We start from the raw sequence: 16,764 nt of genomic DNA, 5'->3' as shown, positions 1-16,764 counted from the left end.
GGCTTACTTATCCAGAATCTTCTAGAAAGTATTTGACTTAACATCTCACTCTGGTGACTTTGTCCCTGACTCAGGATACGACCCAACACTTTCAGAGCAGCAAAGGATAGATTTCTGACCACCTCACATGAGAAAAATAAATTGTGCAGCTGGGGGGAAAATTATGACTACTGATTTATTTTGTCCCTAGCATGTTGCTGAGATTCTAAACTTTTCTAATCCTCTGCGGTTAGTAGAATATACCCTAGCCTCTGTAACTGCAGATGATAGTTAACTGGTGAAAGTTACCGATAAAAGCACATTAAAACCCTTTTAAAATACAAAAAGTTGCAAAAGTATTTTGATTCAAATGCATCTAGTAATAGAAAACTTCAGAGCCTTATTACTAGGAAAAGAGTGATATGGAAATCTTTAGTTTTTTCCAGAATTAACACAAAATTACATGAAAGTCTGTTTATAGTCCATAAATTATCAGAAGTATTTATCAATAGCTGTCTAAATACTATGAATACTGAAATATATTAGTCTAATTTTTCACAGCTAAATGTTTTAACTGATATTTGGTACATGCTTTTTTTTTTTTTCTTTTAGTTAGACAATGAAATTATCCATTAACACAGACCTCACTATAAAGCCCAAGTTTTAGTGTTTGAAACAGTTCAGTATTTTGAAGGCATTTTTCCTCCTAATTATGCCACTGTTGTATTATCTCACTTTTCCAACTGTGAATATTTAAAAAAAAAAATAAAAGAAGAAATGTATTCATACTTACCTGGCAGGGGAGATACCAAGATCACGAAGGTGGTTTTCCCAGGGTGAGGCTTATACATTGCACTCCGGATGTGCTGACCCCTGCGATTTCCCCAAATGTGGGAAACTCGACTGCATAATTTGTGGTAGTGGGGGACTGCCTTCGCGCTCTCCCCTGAATTGAAAAAAAAAAAAAAAAAGGAATGTGTTCATTTGAAAAAATAAGTTTTCTTAGTAGAAACAAGATTTATTAAGAAGTATATTCTAGTTACTCTTCTTATCAGCTGAAAAATTTGTAGTATTGTAAATGATAAAAATATTGTCAATTTTGGATAGATTCCTGACTTGGTGATGTCATTTTAGTATATATATTTTTTTTAAATAGAGAATTTGAAGTATCTTTTAGTGAAAGAATTAACCATGGTCATGAAAAGAAGAAATTCACTAAATGACATCAACTAAGCTGTTTAATGCTGCTTTTATAATTACCTAGAGTTCTGAGTTCCCTAAATTATGGTGATTAAAACTAGTACTAACAATACATTTTTAAGGTATCTTTATACATTTTATAGAATTACAAGCTGAAATGAGTCTTGGATGTGCCATTAGTATAAATGTGTCTTGAGCCAAAAAACACACAGAAACTGGTTTTGCATATATTTTAAAATATGGAAATGTCTTTTTTGCAGAGGTTTTAACAACTACTCCTGTGCCATCTTTCCCATTCTTAATTGCACAAATTTAATAATTTTGCACATCAACTATTTTTGCTGAGTATCCTCAGTAATTTTTTAGCTTCCATCTAAAAAGTATTTTCCTCATTGATGTTTTGTTTTAAATGATTAAATACTTATTCAAGAATCTATTTGCATTTTGATATTTGAACAGTCTCATTACAAGTAAGATTCATGTTCTAAAATGGACTAAATATTTATTTTTTTCTCCTGAATAGAGAGAGGGATTTTTCTTTCAGATTTTAACCCTGTGTGTATAACTAGACCTAACACTCTATAATACTATCTTTGAAGTTTCCAAGGTTAAAAATTGTAATTTTATACTGTAGGTCACATTGAAAGGGACATCCTGTGGCTGCATTTGACAATCATAAAATTACATTCCTCAGGAAATTTAATGAACAAGTTTAGGGTATAAAGTATTTAATGGCATTTATCATCAAAATATTTCAAATTTATTTTTAAACATTAACCCATTCATTCTCATAGCACTCACCGGAGGTAATTATATACTCAAGAATAGTTCTTCCTTTGTACTCTAGTCATGGTCATTTGTAAAACTCCTTTACTATAGCCTAAAATAAATATTTGTGATTGTGTCACTTGACAATTAATTTAATAATTTATATTCATATTAATTTTCCTGATATATTCAAGGCACTATGCTAAATTGAATAAAGGACATTGAAATAAAAATAAAATAAAGTTATGGAATTTCTGCTCTCTAGGTTTAGTCCTTGTACTGACTCATGGTCTCTCCTTAGGTGATAGCTGTGTTTTACTGTGCTTTGAAGGAATAGGAAAGATAATGAATTTGGCATTTAGAAAGATAATGAAATGTCATGGTCCTGGAGGATAATTGGGTAGGAATGAAATGTGTTGATGTCAAAATCCAAGTAGGCCCATTTATATTTCACCAATAAGCTTATTAGATTAAAACACTGAACAATCAACAATACCTGGGTAACAGTATTGACATTTGTAAATTAATATAAATTGTTTAGATATAATTATTTTATTCCATTTTAAGATAACACTACATTCATAGAGTACAATAGGATGGATTAATAAATATTTATTTAATGATTGACTGAAATCAATTAATAACTAATTGGTAAGTTCAAGTAAGACACAGGCCCACTTTGAAACTGGAGGGACAATTTGTTGGGGAGTATAAAATTGGAAAAATATAGGATAAAAAGGGGAAATCAAAAGGATTGAAGGTATAAAAAGCTTTTGCCTTATATAACATGTTATTTGGAATCTTAGTAAAAGTTACCAAGGTTTTAAAAGTTAGCAAACTATTAAAACCCATAACACGTCATGTCAACTCTTAAATCATTACAGAATGCTGCATACCTTACACTTCCAAAGTTCTACTAAATCAATAATCTAGGCAGCTCATTCCACCATCTTTTGTACCGTATAGTTTTGCTGTCCTTACCCTTCCCTTCAAAGATGAAGATGTAAAAAGCTAATAATGGATAGCTTACATTTTTAAGTGCCTAATAAATACAAGAGGGTCATGAGCACTTTGATCTTATTTGATAGTGTTATTATTTTTACCCACCATACATATGAAGAAAAGAAATCTTGGAAAGGTTAAGCAACTTCTTCAAGATCATATCACCAGAGAGTGCTAGATCCAAGATTTGAAGGTCTGCCCCCAATTCCATATCCCATTTCTCCAGTGATTCTTCAGGTGGGTTTCATGAACGTGGTAGGATCATCAGCAGACATATTTTAGGGATTTTGTAAGTTTCTTAAGATTTTTTTTTAATATTTATTTGGGGGTCTTTTCAATAATTATAAAATGCATATGGAACTTTTGGATTATCTGGGAAACAACTTAAAAAGAGAAATCTACCACTCCAAGTCAATATGAATTTCCAATTATATGTAAAATCCTATTGGTGCCAAGTACTAATTTCATTGTCAGGGACAATTGTAGAGGTGAGAAAAATAAATTAATTTAATCCACAAGTGCGTATACCTAAATATGTGAACACAGTTGCACACTGTATAATAATGAATTTGAAAAACTGTTGAGGCAGAATTAAAAATGGCACTATAACATGCCAAACTAAGAAGAATATGTCTGTGGCAGTCAATACCATACTCAGTTTGAGACGGCTAAAAATATCTTTCACATTATACTAATACTGATGATCTGATATGGTTGTTTCAATTTAATTTATATACAAATATATAATTGTATAAGATATTATACATAATAATATTATATACCTATATAATCATTGAACGACAGCTGAAAAAAGCGGCATTATACCCACTTTTACTAATATAATACAATAATCAACAATGGTTTTAAAAAAGTTTTCTTAAAGTATCCAAGTACTACTCCAAGGTTAGAAGCACTCTTATTTGTAAAGTCCAGCCTTAGACACATCCTTCTACTTATGCTCTATTAATATTTTATTTTTTTGGTCAGAAATAATTCACCTGCACAGATGCTAGTAATTTGTTTAAATGTTAACCTGATAGCTGATGTGAATTGAAAATATATAAATACACCAGAAAGTTAAGAATCCATTAGATAATGAAGAAAATGATACAGAGCATGTTATTAATATATTTTGGTTGACATACCCTTCTAGAATAAGACCTCTGGCAATGGCTTTAAATAGATAAAATGAAAGTTACTGAGTGTGTATGGCTTATTATATTTGCCTTCAAGGAGTTTAGCTTAAATATAGTTGTTTCTACTGAAAATGCATACATTCGAATGTCAGTATAATGAGATGGATAGGCTCTTTCAATTTGTACATATGATTCAGAGAGTGTTTTTGAGAGCATACTCTACACTCATTGTTCCATATTCTCACATCCACTTCTCTTTCTCCCCCATCAGCCTGTTTTCCTCAAAAAACTAGTAAAACAGCACTCGCTAATACATTCAAAACGTCATTTTTAATATGCAATTTTCTGTACTTATTGACTTTTCTTTATTATTTCTCTCACTTGACCACAACTACTATCAGTTTCTGTGACACTGAATCATTCTTAAAACATCTTTAGAGGGTCATCTATTCTCATTTTCACTCATGGGTCCATCATCCTTTATACAGCATTTGAATACTGGTATTTCTCCTAAGATATTACTATTATTACTATGTATAAAATTTGTAGTAAACCTCATATAACTTGCGTTCTAACTAGTACCCATTTTCTAAAACTATTACCTCTGTCCATTTAACACCCCAGAAACTACATTTAGGTATCCACAGACATTTAAAATTCAACAAATTACAAAACTAAATTCAATCTTTTTCTCATAGGCTTTACTCTTCTTTATGTTTTTCTTATGTTGTAAATGGATTGACTCTCATTCATTTATCAATCTGGAATCATGACCAACATCCTAGATTTCTCATTTACTTATCTCCTTACCTATTACTTATTTCCTAGTTATTTACTATATTCTATGGGTATAATAAATCTTTAGTATATCATAACTATATTTCACTCACTTTAATTATGTTTTCACTATTCTTATTTCTGTCTTTATGATTTCTTACCGAGCATCTGTCTGGAATCCGTTTAATTTACCTTCCATGTTCTATGAGAATGATCTTTCTACAAGGCAAATTAGACCATGTAGCAGTGTTGTTAGGCATCTTTTAATGTTTTGCTCTATTTTTAGTCTCAATTTCAAATTACTTAACCTATTTCAGAATGCCTCACATTGCATAATTCTTGCATAACATCTAACTTCAAGTTACACCACTTCGAAAGCCTCTCTTTGTTTACCTGCAAAAATTAATTGTGTTTTTACCAAGAACTCCTCATTTTTCATAAAATTGATTCTCTGTTTTTGAAATGCCGTTCCCTTTCCACTCCTCCCAAACACTTGTCAGCTACATGCTAGTTATTACTGAAAATGGAACTTACACAATTCCTTACGTTGATTTTTTTGTTCTTTTTCTATGCAGTAAAGGATGAGGATGGTTCATACAACATCAGTTTCCAAATTCTTTTGCTTTATCTTGCTCTGCTATAAAGAATGGAAAGCTAAGTGCTAACTACTCAAGCATCCCTTACTGTTAGAATGAGCATGTGGTAATCCTGGCTAATGAACTATAATCAGAAATCATATAGGGAGGATTTTCCTTCAGAAATATCAAGGTAAAGACTCAGGTGGAGACAGTGTTTTCTTCTTTTTGGAACATGGAATAAATAGTACATGGTGCCTGGAGCATTCCCCAAAACAAACTTGTAACTATGAATCAAGAAGCAAGAAAAAACAAAATCATGCATTTATAGGATGTAATATTGTTGAGCTCCAAAATCACTGCCAGAACCACCATTAGTCAGCATTTAGTAATTTAAGTCAGTATCTGTTAGATTTCTCTGATTTCCAGGGTAATGCATTATTAATATACCTTTTTACTTTGATATATTTGTGTTACCTCATAAAACACTCTGCTCCTCCCTTCTGTCACACAATAGCAAAGTATAGTATAATATACTATAGCAATTAGTTTACTTGTCTATACTCGCCACTTGATTTGTTAAGGTCCAAAACAGTGTTTTGTCTCTCAGGTGCTTGCTCTTTTATCTGGAAGATCACAGGTACCCAATAAAAATTGTTAAGTAAAATAAATAATTATTCATGTTAATTAAATAGGCAAATGCATAAATAAATGGTGTTATATATATTTTTTAATATTTTTAAAAAATTTTTCAGTTACAGTTGACATCCCTCGTTATATTAGTTTCAGGTGTACAACAGTGATTAGACATTTATATAACTTATGAAGTGATGACCCCAGCAAGTGTATTACCCATTTTACACCATATATAGCCATTACAATATTATTGACTATATTTCCTATGATGTATTTTATGTCACATGACAGTTTTTATAACTGGTGATTTGTACTCTCCTTAATCCCCTTACCTTTTTCACCCATAACTCAAACCCCTTACTATCTGGCAAACAACAATTTCTTCTCTGTATTTATGAGTTTGTTTCTGTTTTGTTTGTTCATTTATTTCGTTTTTTAGATTCCACATAGAAGTGGAATCATATGGCATTTGTCTTTCTCTTAGCATAACATTATTTCACTTAGGATCTTAGTTCACTCATTTGTCGCAAATGTCAAGATTTTATGGCTAATATTTTGAGACTTTTTATGTAAAATTCTACAGTTGGTTGCTCCAATTTTTGTTATCTTATGTTTTTTATTATTATTATTATTATTATTATTATTATTATTATTTTTTTTATTTCTAAGTGTGTTTTTTCAGGACCCATAGGCTCCAAGTCAAGTGGTTGTTTCAGTCTAGTTGTGGAGAGTGCAGCTCACACTGGCCCATTTGGGGATCGATCTGGCAACCTTGGTGTTAGAAGCATCGCACTCTAATCAACGGAGCTAACTGGCCGCCCCTTAACTATGTTTTTAATGAGCAAAAGTTTTTAATAAGGTCCATGTTATCGTATTTTCTTTTATTGTATATGTTTCTTTTTCCTGTTTAAAAAACATTTGCCTTATTCAATGAAATAAACAAACAAAAAATGACTATTTTTTTTAGAATTGTATAGTGTTAGCTCTTAATTTTAGACTTTTTTGTTTTGTCTTGTTTTTTTCATATACTTGTTAATTTTGCATAGTGTCATCTAAGTTATCAATGCAAAGTTAGACGTTCCTTTTCTAGAATCTTTTTCTTTTATTTTTTTTTAATGTGTAATTTTTAAAAAAAAACAAGTTATGTATTTGTGTGTAATCTGGAAACTTTGTTTCTGATATTAAGATATGCTTTGTTTTTTACTGAGTTAATCAGGATCGTTCAATGAATTTTGGTTGAGGAGATAGAAATGTCTGCAGTGTCTGGAATCCAATCTCTGGTTCTTTTCCTGCTGGAGTTACAGCACTCTCTTTAGGATTTATGATTTCTTGCTTTAGCTTTCATACTTCCTCAGATATATTTCAGGTTTTCCACATGTACCCTGTTGCCTTTGAGTACGTCAAAGACTGTGCTTAGTTTCAGGATAAAGTCCAGACTTGGGAACATATTTATATATATTCCTGTCTCCATTCCTCCTGGTGAGACTAAACACATCACCAGAGTCTGTCTGCTCTTGAATTATTTGCATCTTTTTCAGGTAGTTCCTTTATGAATTATATCCAAGTTTAATATTTCTTTTCAGCATACAATAGATGATTTATATGACTGGCTCTTATTTTATCGTGCACAGAAGAAAAAAGCCATCTACACTTTTGAAAATCATTTTGTCTGCTTATACAATTCTAAATTGACAGTCACTATTTTTTTCTTTCAGTATTGTAAATTGAGTTATTTGTTTTTTTCTCAGCATATTAAACTTGCTATTAATTGTGTCCTGACCTCCCTTATTTATTATAAAAATGCCATTCAACATTTATATCATTTTTTGTATGGAATGGATCTTTATGTTTCTGTCTGATTTTAAGATTATTCTTTACCATGGTATTCGTTAGCTTGATAATAATGGGCATAGGTTATCATATTTTCTGTATACTTTTTCTTTTAAGAATTCATTATGCTTCTTGGAACTGAATTTCTGTTTTTTATCAGTTTTCAAATATTCTGTCATTTTTAATTATTTATTTTTTCTCTCTTCTTCTGGGACTAAAATTTTATACTTATTAGACTATATGTTATTCATTCACAATTATAATGTTTTATGTTATATTGCTCTCTTTTTATTAAAGTTTATTGGGGTGACAATGGTTAGTCAAGTTACATAGGTTTCAGGTGTACAATTCTATAACACATAATCTATATATCAAATCTGTGTTCACCACCCAGAGTCAGTTCTCCTTCCATCACCGTATACTTGATATATATTTTTTTCCATTATTTTTTTGTACATGTCTGCCTTCTGATTTACTGGTCATTTGTTCTGCTTTGTGTGGACAACTGGTAATAACATTAAATGGATTCTTAATTTCTGATATCATATTCATTTTGGATTCCTACCATTTTCATTTGATTCATTCTCTGCAGAAATCTCATCTGTATTGATACATGTAGCTCACATACTCCATTAGATGCTCTAATGTACAAATGATTGCTATTTTAAAATTTTGCTCGATAATTCCAAGATCTTTACTACTTCAGGGCCTTCTTCTCTTGACTCTTGGCAATTTGTTAGCTTTTCCTTTTTTATAATTGAGGCTTGTAATATATTATGGTATGCTGGACATTTGATCTTTATTTTTCTTGAACATTCCCCCATTGGACATATACAAAAACATAATGGTACCAGTCCTTTATAATTTCTCACTCAGCTCCTGTATTCCTAAAATTTATCCACTCTGTTGAGGTCATTTCCTTCCACAAAGGAGCCTCTTAATTATGACTCAGAGTTGGGTGTTAGCCAGCTCCCTACAATATGAACTACATTTGAATCATATCAGTTCTCCCTACACTTTCTGTACTTTTCTACCACTGCCATAAATATCAGTGCAATTAACTTGGAATTGCTTACTATTCTGCTACTTCAAGTCAATGGCCCAAACTATTCTCTTTTTTATTCAGAAACCAGTCTTATATGTCTTGTAAATTCCAGATATGCATGCCCTGGTTTCCTGACAGATCCTTTCAAATCGGGTTTATGTAACTTGAGGTGAGGGGGTAGCAATCACCTTGCTTTCCATTGAGTGAGGAGAGCATATCCTATAGTATTCCAAAAATATCTTCCAGATAAATGTTTCAGTTTCTTTCGACAAAAACCTTTTACAATAGCATGGGCTAAGAGCCACAAAATTGGATTTACAGTATTTCCTTGCAGATTCTGTATAGGTCATCTAGATGTTGCATTGATCTGTGGGTATAACTGCCATTTTAACCTCAACTAAAGCTGAGAACACGTACGGAGTCAGACAAATAGCTAGTAGATAGGTAAATTCATTATTTTTTCCTTTATTTTTTTCCCTTAGGCCCTTAAATATGCTATTGTCTCGGCCTGGAAAACCTGCCCCATATAATTAGTATTCATTCTATCCCTTTGAAACTTCCTCAGGGTAGACATTCTTGACCTCACAGAGTAGATAATATGCCCTTGTTTTGTGCCTCAGAGCACCTTTTCTTTTCTAACATAATACTCATAACAATTTATTGCAGTATCTGAGGTTTTCTTATGGGATATAAAGAAGGAAAAAAAATGAAGAAAAGCTGGGAACACACTGTAGTAAGTCTGTGAAACGTTCAGAACACTGTACACATATTCCCAGATGTACTACTTCTCAGGAGTCTACTTGAAATTATTTCATGTACAATTCTGAAGCCCAGTGAATTCCTAACCCAATTTAGGGATGGTTACAAGGTCTTAAAAAGGAACTTATAGAATCCTTAGGTGACATTTACTAATTTGTTTTACAAATCAGATCCAAAGAGTCAATTTAATTTTGTGGTGATAATGATTAAAATATTAAGAATACACATGGATCAGAATATAAGACACAAAACTTTATCATTTATCCAAAGAAAAGGAGATGGCCCAAATTGAATGACAAGAAAATAATTTTGATTAGCTGTATATTAATCTTAAGAATAGATTTTAATGTTTCTCTGCCACTAAATGTTTTAAGATAAATTACAATAAAATAAGTTGTAAATATTAAATGTGCTTCAAATTATTAAATTTACAAACACAATCAACTCTTTATTCTACCGTGTTTCCCCGATAATAAGACCTAGCTGGACAATCAGCCCTAAAGCATCTTTTGGAGCAAAAATTAATATAAGACCCAGTATTATTTTACTATAAGACTGGGAATAATAATATAATATAGTATAGTATAGTAAAATATAATATAACATAATATAATATAACATAATATACAATACTATAATATAATACTGGGTCTTATATAATTAATATAATGATATGATATGATATAATGTGATATATGATATGATATATAATATGATATAATACCAGGTCTTATATTAATTTTTGCTCCAAAAGATAATTTAGAGCTGACTGTCTGGCTAAGTCTTATTTTGGGGGAAACATGGTAGATTGGTCTTAAATTCTTTAATATTGTAAGAAAAAAACTATTTTTTAAAAAAACATGTTTTTTAGTGCTATAACTCTGACATAGAGTTTACTAATTGAAATTTTGAAGAGACTAAATCAAAGACATAACTTTACAATATGACAAATAAGCACATATCCTTAAAGAGAGTGAACCTAATATACTAATGAAGATTTTTCTCCAGGAATTTTTAATTGATCATGAAATATGTATTTATTATTTTATTACATCATAAACATGTACATTTCATTCATAACAAACTTATAAGCAAAGTTTTCAAAATATGTTTTATTGAAATTCTCTATCTGAGTTTCAGTAGTTCTTTCATTGCCCTAAATTAACAAACCAACCAACGAAAATAACTGACATTAATCCAGTGCTCATTATGTGTCAGATACATTTTCAAGCACTACCTCCTTCCATTTACAAAGCATTTTATTCCCATTTTACTTATAAATTAAAATCAAATGTATTAGATTATTGGCTGATGTCCACACTACTGTTAAGTGAAACAAGGAATATTTGATTTGATCCTGAAACTGATTACCTTAACTATAATGATCTGCAGATTATCATAGAACATGTCTTTTCTAAATAGCTTGTCTTGTTCTTTCTCTGCATAAAAGGTACAAGATTAACTTCCATTCAAGAAAGATTAGAATCTAAACTGATTAAACACTTCAATACAAATAAATGGAAAATGTACCAAAATCAAGGAATGTTTTACTATGGAATATAAAAAGGAACAGTCACAGGTCAATAATAACAATTCTTATCCAAAGACTAACAGCTTTAGCAGATGGAATTTTTGTGTTTTAGTGCTATCAGAATGTGTATTTGTAAAGTAGGTTGTTTCCTGCCACATTGGCAGAAATAGACATCTTTTGAGATGTTTGCATTGTATTCCCAAATGTTATTAAACATTACATTCACTCAATATGCCCCCACTCATGTTTGTCAGTCTTTTACCTACTATTAGTACTTCTTTCTTTTATAAATATATTAACAACAGAATATAAACATGCATCATATGGATAATGAGTAGAATTTGTGGTTTCACATTCATATTCCTGCATTATAATATTATATATCAATTTCTTTATTTATGTTTATATAAAATGTGCTTTAATTCCACAAATTCAAAAGCCAGATCATGGACTGCAGTAGGAACATATTAATTCCATTACATGAGGTCACTTGCCACACTTTCCCACTGGTGATGATATGCTGGTGGCATCACCACTGGCAGTATATATTATAATATTTCCTTAGTTTTTAAATTCTTTTAATCTTAGGAATTTCTATTTAAACATAATAGATTGTGTAATAATGTCATAAAAAAGCATTTAATGTTCTTTTTACTCAAAAATTCAAACACCCCAAAGGGGTAAGATATGAATATTAGTTTTAGTAACAATATATCAAGAGACTAAATATAAAGAGACTAATAGCAATACTATCTACCAATTCAAATATTAATCTCATTTGGAAACACCCTCTAAAACACACCCAGAAAAGAAATGTTTAACCAAATAGCTGGGCACATCTTTCATCAGGTAAGAAGTATACAAACACAATAAGCAGAGGAGTACAAATGACCATTTTGAATTTTTTCACGCTAAATGGTATGCCATCTTCTCTAATGATTTTCCATAGCTTTCCTTCTAGCAGCATCAAAACAACAAAGAATATCTATTCCTTTGAGTCTGGGAGTTTGCTTGAAATTAACCCATTCCTCTGCAGCTTCACCTTCTATACCCATGGCAGACAATAAATGCTTATGACCCCCTCCCCCTTCCTTCAGCTTACTGAAAAATTATCCTCCAATTTACTTGGTAAGGACAGTAAATTGCATTTGCTTTTTTATTTAAATATTTGACATTGTTTTCTAATATATTTGTGTATTTTCTCTGTGTTATTTCCCATGCTATAACATGGCATGATGTTTGTGATACATTGTGTAAACTCTATATGTTAAAGCATGCAAGCCAAAAGTTTGTTACCCCATCTTAACCAGTAATACGAAATAAAGCTTTAAGAATTTAACATCATAAATTGCTACACAGTTGTTTCATTGTATTTAATTATATTTTAGGAAATTAGTTGGGGATTTTAAGCTAATGTGAAATTCATGATAAATATCCCATTTAGAAAAATGGGAAACAGACAATATGATAGCATTTTTGTGGCATAATTACTGCTTGTTATTAATGGATTACTAAAATTTTGTGGGAGATGCATGTGTATTTATGCCAAAGAGCCTGTTATTTTTATTGTCACACTAATGGTCTTTCATTATATATATGATTTTAAATAAGAGAACAAAATGGTTCACTTTTCATTTTGAAAGGATGTGCCCCTTTGACACCTTTCAAGAGACCAGATTTGATATGTAGTTTTACAGTGGTGGTGGAGTATTATTATTGCACTTTTAGTAGGTGTTCTTGTACATGTAAAGTATAAGACAGTTCAAGTTCAAACATTGTAAGTCAGAAACAGAAACATTTAATTTAAAAAAGATTAATCGTTATAAAAATAATGCTGTGAATATTTCTTAGTAATGATCATTGCATTTTCCTTTTATTACTGATAATAATGATAGTATAACTTTATTTCAAAATTCCAAAAGAAAATACTTGTTTGTGAAGTGTCTTGAAATTTTACATATACTTACTTATTCCCCCTTTCCTTCTGGAACTTGAAAGTAATGATTTTAAATGTGTAACTAATAAATATATGTAAGATATTTGTGTGATAACATGAAACTTTCTGAACTTTAGTGTCCACTCTTCAATTCATTCTACATGCAATTATCATTTTAAAACTTGTAAAAAATGTCATATATTTGCTCTGACTTTTAAACCAATATATCTCTATATTGTAAAACACACTTTAATACTTAATTTTACCCTATCCAGAAAAATGTTCTTTAATGTTGGCTGTATATCAAATATTATTCTCTAATTTTTGGCTTCTATTTAAAATACATTTACATTACTCATTCATTCATTGTATGCATTTATAATTAATATTTAAAAAAAAAAAAAAAAAAAAAAAAAAAAAAAAAAAAAAAAAAAGGAAGACAGGACATAAAAACAAAGAAAAAACTTGTTCAGGTGGGGTGAGTGTGCAGATTCCAAAAAGGGTGCTCAAGGAAGAACAGATGATTGTTTGGCTAATTTGGACTTTTGTTTTGCCAAGTGACATATAGATGATAATTTTGATAGCTGAATTACTAGGAAAATAGAAGGTATTGTTTGGGAGACTTAGTGTAGGATAGGAAAATGTCTGAGCTGTCTATGTAGGAGCAGAATTAGGGAAGCGACTGTGTATTGTGTTTTGTATATCCTGCTTTATATATCCATGATACCTTTCTTAAAATATCTATTTGGCGGTTATTGTTTGAGGTATGTGAATTTTTATTTCTTTGTTTCTGTTTTGTACTTTTTAGGTATGGTTCAAAGTTCCAACCCCTTTTCAAGGTGTTGCAAAGCAAATACTGACCCAAGTACCAAAAAAAAACATATTTTTGTAGTTGTAGTGAAAGAAATGAAATGCCAGAACAGAGGGTATAAAAACTCTTGAGGCGTAATAGTGATGTTCACTAAGAAAGAGATAAAGAAGTGTCCAGTATACATAATGGAACTGATATTTTCATTACTAGAAAGTCCTTTTTATCTTTTTTAAAATCAAAATTTTAAAGACATCACAGTGTCTAGCTCTTTTTTCTGTTGTTTCAATTTCTTTTGACGTCTTTAATCATTTCAAATGTACACATTTTACATTATTTTACAGATTATTTTATCATCTAGCCATGCCTGCCTTCTACACTTCCTTTTGTTTTCTGCTGTCTAATATTCACTGAGGATCATCTTCTCCTGTGTTTTGTGAAGAAATCTCTTGGGACAGGTATAGTTTATGTAGGCACAGTTTATATAGAATGGTTTTGGGATTCCTAGAATTTTGACAGTACTGGAACCTACTGTATGTTGACCAAGATTGCCTTAACATTTCCCTCAAATTGACTAAATTTTAGACAGGATTCTTCCTGGCTACAGCCTCCTAACCTGCCTTTCCTTGAACTATTTACTTTAGAAATTTGTCGTTGTAAGTTCTTTCTCTGTCTCTTTGAAATGACAGTCTCCTCCCAAACTTTTGCCAGTTTTACAACTCAGGACCATCTTTTTTCAGAATCTGAGAGCCTCATCTTCGAAACAATCATCAGGAAAGCCAGTACTTTTATTCCCTATCTCTGTGGGAGGGTAGGAACTTAACATCAGTACTCATCAATCAGCTAACAGAGATGGCTATTCACATTGACCAACCTTTCCACTAATGTCCTCCAGCAGTTTGACACACTAGCTCAAAATCTCTGCTGTGGCATTGAGTTTAATCTCTCTCCATTATTGCAACAGTCTTGAATAACGATTTCCCTGCCTGTTTAACTGCTGCAGTACAACTTTTCTTTGTCAATGTTGACTTTTTGAGTTGATGACACTTGAACAAGAAGAGCTGTAAAAGTTTTGGCACAAACATGCTTAAGCTGTAGTCAAGTGTATTTGAATATTCAGGGGAGGGGGTTGTCTTTTCTCTCAGTTAAATACTATTACCAATAGGTAGATTTTTCGTATTTACCCCTTTAGAGAGTATCACTTCTTGAGAATGTTAAGGTTAATTAAGGGGTATAACACAAATTTTTATGTGTTTTTTTTATTTTTCCACCTCCACTATGTTTGTCACCTCTGACTGCTCTTAGTCAGGTTTTCATTTTCTATTTGTCATCTGCTTTTGAATTAAAGTATATTTTAAATGTACTGCTAATCCTAAACAAAAATTTGCTCCTAAGATCTATGTATATGCCTGGTACTGATTTCTTTTCCATAAATTGTTACATATATCTTAATTGTAGATATAAAAATTATGAAAAGTATATACTTATTCATAAGTTCAGAAACTTACAAATATGTTATAAAATCAGATTTATTCAAGTATAACTTATATACAGTAAAAACTCATCCTTTTTAGTTTCACAGTTCTGAGTTATAACAAATGTATATAGTCGCATACCTAACCAGAATGAATAATCAAGAATTAAAATATACCTATCATGACAAAAAATTTCCCTTTTGCCTCTTTTCATTCAATTTGTTGTTTCCATGCTAGCTTTGAACTCTACTGATTCGTTTCCTTCTTCTGTAATTTTGCCTTTTCCAAACTGTCATACAAACAAAACATATAGTATTCAGATTTTGCACCTGGCTTTTGAGTCATACTTGAACTTGAGATCCATCTACCTTATTGGGTCTGTCACTTGTTAGTTCTTATTGTTGAGTAGTATTCCACTATATGGATGTACTTCACTTTTCTGCCCCATTCACCACTTGATAAATATTTGGGTTGTTTTCAGTTTTTTTGTGATTACAAATAAAGCAATTATAAACATCCACATAGAATGTTTTAAAGCAAGTATAAATTTTAGAATAAATTTAATTAAAGATGTCTTATTTTCTGATGTTAAAATATATCAACATGAAAAAGAGTTCCAAAAAGAAGGCAGTTAATGGCATTTGAGTCTTAATTAAGTCTAATGGCTTAATCTTACATCTCTCATGTTCAAATTGAATACAACCGGATAATTCTTCATAAATTTTATGAACCTCTTAAAACAATGTATTTCAAAGCGATATCATTTGAGAGAATCAAATGATACAATGTTAACTAATATCCTTTGTAAACTCTATTGTTCAGGCAATAAAAATATTTTCCAAGTGCAGAGTAAGCGCAAGTCCACACATGAATCAAACACCTGGACAGTTAACCCAGGAATGTTTATCTCAGATTTTAAGAAGATAAATACCTAAGCCATTGGGTGAATTTAAAAATCCTTTTCAATATTTCAGTGATAGCCATTAGTGAGCATTTTGCCTAGACTGTAAGAATGAACCCTTAGCTTACAGTGGCAAAAATATACTAATATATAATATATTACAATAACATTGAATTTCAATGGAACTACCTCATCCTAATGACTAGGAGAGTAAGTAATAAACAAGTGCATTTATTAAATCTTGAGCCAGGGCACCATGCCCTATCAAATACAACTTTTAACAATGTGTAAACTTTAGACTGGAATGAAGTCCAGGACGTCATCATGTTCAATGTTAGTATTCCACATACAGATTTTATTTTTAAGGTTACTTTGTTTTTGATGAAATAGGTTAAACCAGATGGCA

Source organism: Rhinolophus hipposideros, assembly GCF_964194185.1.
Source record: "Rhinolophus hipposideros genome assembly, chromosome: 3".
Classification (NCBI taxonomy): Eukaryota; Metazoa; Chordata; class Mammalia; order Chiroptera; family Rhinolophidae; genus Rhinolophus; species Rhinolophus hipposideros.
Note: the sequence above shows the minus strand (reverse complement) of the source record.